The 8,760-nt window shown below is 43.0% G+C and overlaps 1 long non-coding RNA gene across 1 annotated transcript; it reads left to right on the plus strand.

Moving 5' to 3' along the window:
• Positions 1-230: 230 nt before the first annotated feature.
• LOC135574008 (uncharacterized) lies at positions 231-8,251 on the plus strand. Its single transcript, XR_010465119.1, has 2 exons — positions 231-3,051; positions 3,351-8,251. It is a non-coding gene; the product is annotated as an uncharacterized LOC135574008 (long non-coding RNA).
• Positions 8,252-8,760: the final 509 nt, after the last annotated feature.

The raw sequence follows: 8,760 nt of genomic DNA on the forward strand, positions 1-8,760 counted from the left end.
TGACGTCCTGTTTCTTCGTTATCACTCTTTGTGCACGGCTCTTCAGCATGATAATGCGTTCTTTATAATCCTCCCGTGCATGCAATCTCTGCCTCCAATCCGTCCAATGGCGTTAACTGTTCAATTCCACGATCGAGTTCAAACAAATTGTCCTCCTTAGCTGATAACAATTCCAACAATGTACTCAAGTGATCGGTATCCGGATTTGACTGGGATATTTCCACGTGTAGAGGACTGCTAATTCCTATGTAGGTGACATTACATTACTGCTAATTCCTATGTAGGTGACATTACACTACTATAGCTGAGACACATAGTAAAACAGGTTGGGCCCCATACAGGATATCTCTCACACACACACACTCACTGTAATCATCCAGAACACTGTCACAACAGGATACTCCTAGCCACAGGTGCTAGCCGGCAGTTCGGCCACAACTCCCCTGAAGATAGGGACGCATACGCTCTTACACACTGACCCCAGAAGACAGGGACGACGCACATACAGTACACACATAGCTGCCGAGGACACCCAGATAAGACACCCACAGATTGGCAGAAAGCCTAGACTTAGAGACAAACTAACACACACACATAATCTCCCTCCCAGCCGAACATTGTGTGACTGAAGATAGCGCACACACCAGATCTCCTTTTCAGCTGAACGGGGTGTGACGACCAAGAACAGGCATGGCAGGATTCTACGATGACGGACAGACAACAGAGCCAATGCCGGATGACTACACCCCAGCCTGATCCAATCCGAAGATCCAATCTCCTAGATATCAACCCACTTTCTGTTCTGTATATGAAGCTTGTACCCATTGTTAGCTAGTGTCTTTTTTGCTAGTCTCTGATGAGCTAACAGAGGGGCCCGTATATACGCTGTACCAGATATCTCCACTTTGAAATAAACCTGTCGCTTGTCGTACAATCTACCACCTTGTCTGCATCGATCCTTGACCGACTCACCCTTTATCATATCCCATTATCAACAGAAATGGTAGCAGAGGATGGTTAAATAACGATCCATCAAAGTGAGTTGATTTGGGTGTGAGAGGGAGAGAGGGTGAAAGGACGATTCACAGAGGACAGAGGTGAAGGAATTCGGGGGAGGACAACAATTCTGCTCAACTCGGTAAACTGATCACAAGGCGCACCACAAACAAGGTAAGCAAAACCTGTTAAATCAAACTTTGCATATTTTCGTATAGTCTTGTCTAAATTTTGATCAGTATTACCGAGTGAGTATGAATTCTTGTGTAAATTTATAATTTGCTGACAAGTTGAAAGTACAGTAAAGTGAATATATGTGGTGACAAACCGGTGACGACCGGGTGATCTAAATCATTGATGAGATATCAGTAGGGGGTCAGCACAGTCTGATAGCTTTCAATGATGAGAGATCACTTTAAGGCCTAGGATAGTCTCGATAGGGATCAGGAATAGAGATCAGTAGGGGATAGTTAACTACTATTCATTAAACCTGGCGCCGAGGGGGACAAATTGTAATTTTGTCCTGTGGCCCGGTCTAGGCCAGTCTGATAAGAGATTCTCTGATAAGGATCGGACATGTGTAATAAACTCTGATAGGGGTCAGCTCGATATAGATCAGGAATAGAGATCAGTAGGGGATAGTTAACTACTATTCATTAAACCTGGCGCCGAGGGGGACAAATTGTAATTTTGTCCTGCGGCCCGGTCTAGGCCAGTCTGATAAGAGATTCGCTGATAAGGATCGGCTTTCAGGGGTCAGAGATATAACGTGTTGTTTTGTCTTGTTTTGTCTATTTGTAACTGTTTATATTAAAATGCAATGTGCTTGTAATTGTTTCCATTAAGATTGTTGGTGGTTAGATAGAGAGAGAATTCAATAAGGGTTATTTGATAAATCCGAAACTTCTATGTTGTATGTACCTATGACTTCTGTGTTAAATGTATAATCAGGAACAAAATGACTGATGTATAATTGAAATAAGATCTGAGCACAATATTCAATATCAAGACTAAATAGTCGAATTGATCTCTATACAAACCCATGCGTTTTTCTCAAACTGAATATACGAGGAGCAGCTCTGAGATAAGGCAGAGTACGTGGCTCCAGGAATTCATCACGGGTATTTACCAGTGACGGGCTAAGTATACTCAGATAGTCTGAATATATATTTCAATTGGTCAAAATATACATATATATTTACTAAAATATACAATAAATGACAAATGGTGACCCCGACGTGGTCTGGTAAAAGGACATCGCTGGACATTGGTGTGCCAGCCGATTGGCCAGTACTGTCGTCGGACGGTGTGTCTCACAAATCTTGACCGGTCAAATAAAAAGGGTAAGCAGTGTTGTGAAAAACTAAAGTTCTGCACATTGGAGTTATCCAAATTTAGTTTTGTGAGATACCTGTTTGATGTAAGTTACTAAATTTAAACTACAATGATGTGTGAGATTGGAAAATAGTTGAGAAAGTAATATCTCCATTGGCAACTGCAATTTTATTATTGATCAACCATACTTAATGGTGCATTGTGTATGGGATGTACTAGTATGCCTGGCTGGTAGGTGGTAACAGAGAACACTTACTACATGTATGAATGATGGGTAACGGGTGGCCACCAAAGCTTGAATGGATAGTCTGGGACTACATGTATGAGTGGTGGGTAACGAGTGATAATTGGGGGCCGATTTAGCCGTAGGGAAAGGGTATCACTTGGGTTTCAGTAAAGGCATGGGTTGTTGGCAGTATTGTAGTGTACATGGAATGTCGTTGGAAATGGAAAAGGTGTTGAGAGCGCTGAAGTCCACTCTAGGATTAAATAAAGGCAGAGAGGGCAAGGAGTGGAGGAGACGGGGTGAGAAGCTGTACAGAGAATGGACAGAAGGTGGGGCTATTGCATCTCCTACTGGTCTGCTTGCTGGGGAGAATGAAGATTTGTATGTGGAAGATTTGTGGAGCTGGTACCGGTGAGAATGTTGAAAAAGTCGCAGGCTTGCTGATGAGAGTTATATCATAGAATATTGGGGGGTGTGCATGACTGTTGGAAAAGGTGCCCAGTCAAAACTGTTCGCTGCTCTGGCCCCCCAATGGTGGAACAAACTCCCTCACGACGCCAGGACAGCGGAGTCAATCACCACCTTCCGGAGACACCTGAAACCCCACCTCTTTAAGGAATACCTAGGATAGGATAAAGTAATCCTTCTCACCCCCCCCCCTTAAAAGACCTAGATGCACTATTGTAAAGTGGCTGTTCCACTGGATGTCATAAGGTGAAAGCACCAATTTGTAAGTCGCTCTGGATAAGAGCGTCTGCTAAATGACTTAAATGTAAAAATGTAAATGTAAAAGGTGTTAAACTCTATTAACGTAAAATTCTGTGTGTAGAGTTATGAGGTTTGAACTATACTAATATTGTAGAATTACATAATCAACATCTGAACATACTTACGATAAACATTAATTGAGCCACTGAGTAATAGATAAGATATACACTAGGTAAGGGGCGACGGGCGTGGTCGATGTAAGACGGGAGTGGTGTTCTAACCAAGTGCTGAGAAATAAGGTAGATTTATTTTGTTCTTTTAATTAGTTTACACAAGTTCTTCCCGGTTATTGATTTTGGTTTGATTGTTCAGATAAAACCACTGAAATTAAACAGGAGGTTAAGGTAGACTAACATTAGAATCTGTTTTCATTATGGGGAACAATGAAAGGCCCGCAGAGGGGATTGCAGGCTGAGGTTTTTATGTTAAAGGAACAGTGCACGTTTATCACAGTTGTTTGTGTGTATAATGGCTGGGTATCTAAGAAGTATTTTTGGAGAGACAATTTGGAGAAACACGAATAAAACATGAAACACCGAGACAAATTATTTGAGTTTGAGGGGATTATCATAATTATTAGGTTTTGTTTTTGTAGTAAACGTTTGGGTTAAGGGGATTTTCACGTTCCCAGAGACATGGTATTTTACAGATAGGGGAAAAGGCAGACGGAGGGGCCCTCCGCCCGCACTGCAGAGACCTTGAAAGTTGGAGAGAGCAGAGGAGAGGTTTTGGAAAAGGGGGGGGCAGGACAGGCAAAGATAACAGTTGCTGAGTGGAGACAGGGGAGAGAGTTAGACATGTGGAAAATGATGGGGGCGCTCCTTCATGATGATGTCAGACATAAGGATAATATACTAATCTTACCTAAGTCATGATTTAGAGTAGGTAAGGTTGTTACCTGGGCAGAGCCAGGTATCAAAAGGGGGATGGGTAAATGTGGTCTAGGATAGGATGGGGCCGATTGGATAAGAAACTAATAATTAAAAAAAATATATATGTAAGCTAACAATTGGGCATAGAAGTTAAAGATATAATCAGATAAAACATATGAGAAATTGTTTGTTAACCAAGCCTGTATGTCCAGGATTTTATGCATTACAGGTGAACTACAGGTGAAGTCACTCAATCCAGTCCCAGAGGCTTGGGGACCATAGATGACCCCTGGTGACAGCTAGCTGAAAGAGCTACCCAGATTCATATCGCACGGCGGAAGGGTAAGACACATTTTTTCACTGTCGGACATTAAAACAGTGTTCGAGAGAAGAACTGGAATTAACAGAATTCCGGGGGCCAACTCTCGAATGAAGTAACCCTACCTGTCCTATCACCCCTGTTTTTGTTCATAGAAGTGAGGATGTGTCTGGCTCTGGCTAAGTGATGTGTATTTTGTTCCAAAATGAGCATAAGAGATCCCTAGATCGGGGTAGACAAGTTAGAGTAGAGATTACATGATAACCGACTTCGGACAGTTCTAGGATTGGAGAAGAGGGTATCCTTATAGCAAGGGGGATCCCACAAGGGTGGATAGGTTTTCCATGATATGGGGAAACCTGGGAGCAATGTTGAACTTTGTAAAGGTGATGAAATCCTACTAACCATCAAAACTATTAAGCTCTCTGATGCAGGCACTCACACCCTCGGACTACAAAGGACGAGGACAGACATGATGGGTGTGTTTTCTATTAAGGTACTGCCAAGACCAGAGGTAGCCGGACACACTCCTCTACCACCACTGTGTTAAAAATACCATTCAGGTAATTAATGTTAGAGACTATTCGGCTATTGATCAATTAGGAACTGAGACTGGTTTTGATAGTAGGGACAATTTGTGGCTGTCTTATATGAGGTACACAGCTAAAACCCTGAGAGGAAAGGACTGCATTATTTGTAGTCATGCTAGACCTGTTCTGGCTACACACCCATTTGCTGTAGGAGAAGGAGAGGGGTGGTTGTGTATTCTGAGAAGTTTTTACCAGGTTAAGCCCAATTCAACCCTCTGTTCCTCTTTGAGCCTTGTGTTTCCTGCAGTACCTCCTCATCAGGCCTCTTGGGGTGTTGAGGCATATGGGGGCAATCAAGAGTGCATCACGGGTACAGGTAATGGCATTGATTATGGGGGATTGCCTGAAGCTGATTGCAGTAGTAACATAACCATTAATTCCACTTGGCCAGTTACAGGCTGATGTGAGGTGGATGAGTGGAGCCAAGAGTGCTGAGACCCATTCTTAGAGGAGAATGGCAAGGTACGTGTGCTCTGACCAGTTTGATAATTCCACTGACCATTGTTGATGTTACTGCTGAACAGCTGTTGGGTTCTGTATCCAAGGGACCTGAAAACATTCCATCCCATGGGAGACATAGACGTAGCGCTCAGAGAATGTAGTTGACATAAACACTAACCTGTTGGGTGTGCCAGTGGGGGTTCCTCATGAGTTTCAGGCCTTGGGTAGGAATGATGGACTCTGGCACTTACTACCTACTATGGGTCCAGCCATGGTGGATGCTAGACAGACTGCATGGATTAATTATATCTACTATAATCAACAGCGGTTTGTGAATTACTCCGTGATGCACTCACTGGTATGTCTGAACAGCTTGAGGCCACATTTGGGGTTTCCAGACAGAATAGACTTGCCTTGGATATGCTTCTTGCCAGTCAGGGGACGTTTGCAAGATGTTCGGTAAACAATGTTGCACGTATATTCCTAATAATACCAGTCCAGATGATATCTAGGGCGGGCTTGATGCACTATCTGATAAGATGAGGTCCACGGGGGGGGGGGGGAGGAGTCTGTTCTCTTGGCCTGGTTTGGTAAGTACACTGATATGATGGTTACTGGATTTCTGACCCTAATTCTTGTATTATTTGTTATTGATGTGATGTGCTGCTTGCATCATACCGTGTTCTAAGAAATATGTTACAGATATGGCGAAGGCTTCAGGCATGTTGCCTTTGCTTGATGCTCCAGTTGGAGATGCCGATACGGAAGCATGCTTTCAGGAGAGGATGGGACTGACTGAGGATGACCCATGGTATGCTGTGGGTGAGGTAGTAGAATAATTTTACACCACCACAGTTCCTTGTTATAAAATTTTATGATAGGTTTTCTTTCCAGTATGTTTGTTCTCCCTGTTGTAAAGGTTTAGAGTCCCTGGGTGGCAAGGAGCCCACCTGATACAGGATAGAAGTAGCTGAGAGGACCAGATGGTTTCTAATAATTCTTTCCTCTGTTTTCCATGACCAAAGTTTTATCCTACATCTTACATGTCAATAACAATAAAGTTTTATCCTGTTTTTGATAAGTGACACCCTTGTGGGTGTCAAAAGGGGGAAACGCATATAACAATAGACATATATCACTTGTTATTAATAATAAACTTTTTATTATTTTCATGAAATGCTATGACTGCTGAAATAAAGGATAATGAGTGTCAAAGGGGGACTTAAATTTCACACCTTTGGGGTTATTTTACATTATAGCCATTACCATATATATTATCTGCTGTTGCCTTGGGTGGATGTGTGTATGTGTTATGTTCTCTAGCTGATTTGAAACATTGTTGAAAGTATCAGGGCCATGGAACTTTCTCATGCTGGGAAAATACAGAAGGGAGGGCACATTCAGAGCGTGGGGTTGCGAGAACAAGCAGTCTTTTGTTAGATAACAGGAGCCAGGTGCGAGATAACGGTATGGAGCATGAGACCCATCTTTTAGTTTTTGCAGCCATTTTAGTGTTGTGCGGCTGCGGTTGCATTCCATGTATCCGGTTCCTTACTGCTAGAGTTATCTCCAGAGCTATTGACCCTTCTTCCCTTCCCAGATGTATCCTCTGCTTGCTAATGACCTGCCAGAGTTTGAGGATGAGGTGGAGAATACCCTTTAGAGAGTGTCACATCTCTTTGGAGATGTGAAGAGAGGGTATCACAACTTTTTCCTGCTGGAAAAGGTTGGCTTATGTGGACAAACATTTTACTTATAGCTTAGAGCTGTTGTTCTCCGCAATTGTTAAATGAGGGTTGTAAGTTCCTAGGTGGCTGGTAGCCAACTTAGTACATAGTGGGATTGAGTGGAGAACTTGGTGGTAATACATATACATCCATTTCTTTTTAATGTTGTGCCTTTTTATAGCCCCTTTGGGAAAAGTTTTCTTTTGTATCAGAATCTAGTTAGGTTGTGTCATGTCTCTGGGGAGACGTGAAGAGAGGGATTTGTAGAGGACTGCTAATTCCTATGTAGGTGACATTACATTACTGCTAATTCCTATGTAGGTGACATTACACTACTATAGCTGAGACACATAGTAAAACAGGTTGGGCCCCATACAGGATATCTCTCACACACACACACTCACTGTAATCATCCAGAACACTGTCACAACAGGATACTCCTAGCCACAGGTGCTAGCCGGCAGTTCGGCCACAACTCCCCTGAAGATAGGGACGCATACGCTCTTACACACTGACCCCAGAAGACAGGGACGACGCACATACAGTACACACATAGCTGCCGAGGACACCCAGATAAGACACCCACAGATTGGCAGAAAGCCTAGACTTAGAGACAAACTAACACACACACATAATCTCCCTCCCAGCCGAACATTGTGTGACTGAAGATAGCGCACACACCAGATCTCCTTTTCAGCTGAACGGGGTGTGACGACCAAGAACAGGCATGGCAGGATTCTACGATGACGGACAGACAACAGAGCCAATGCCGGATGACTTACACCCCAGCCTGATCCAATCCGAAGATCCGATCTCCTAGATATCAACCCACTTTCTGTTCTGTATATGAAGCTTGTACCCATTGTTAGCTAGTGTCTTTTTTGCTAGTCTCTGATGAGCTAACAGAGGGGCCCGTATATACGCTGTACCAGATATCTCCACTTTGAAATAAACCTGTCGCTTGTCGTACAATCTACCACCTTGTCTGCATCGATCCTTGACCGACTCACCCTTTATCATATCCCATTATCAACACACGTCAATCTGATTCAAAATCCACGTTGTTGCGCCTCGAATGGTACCCCGCTTTCGTCTCATTCTTTCTGCTTCATACCGACGTTCCTCCTCAGCCATTTCAGCCACTTCTTCGTCGCAGCTCATATCCCGGGTTTCGGCACCAAATTTTAGATTTGATAACTTCTTAGTAATGACTCGGGACGTCGGTTTTGATACGAAAGCTTATTTTAGTAAGAATACTTGTTTACGTTACATTTAACAACAATTGTTTTGGTACAGAGCAATGCAGGTAAGATGCTGTCGGAAAGTCAGCTACAATCACTAGCACCTGCACATAATTGGCGAGTTATCACTCATACCTCTTGCAAGGCATTCTGGGACTTGCAGTCAAAAAGCGTAATTCAACACAACTCAATACAATTACATATGCAAATAAATCTAAAGAAATATCTTTATAGATACAGCTCAA

This window comes from Oncorhynchus nerka, linkage group LG11, assembly GCF_034236695.1.
Source record: "Oncorhynchus nerka isolate Pitt River linkage group LG11, Oner_Uvic_2.0, whole genome shotgun sequence".
NCBI classification, from domain to species: Eukaryota; Metazoa; Chordata; class Actinopteri; order Salmoniformes; family Salmonidae; genus Oncorhynchus; species Oncorhynchus nerka.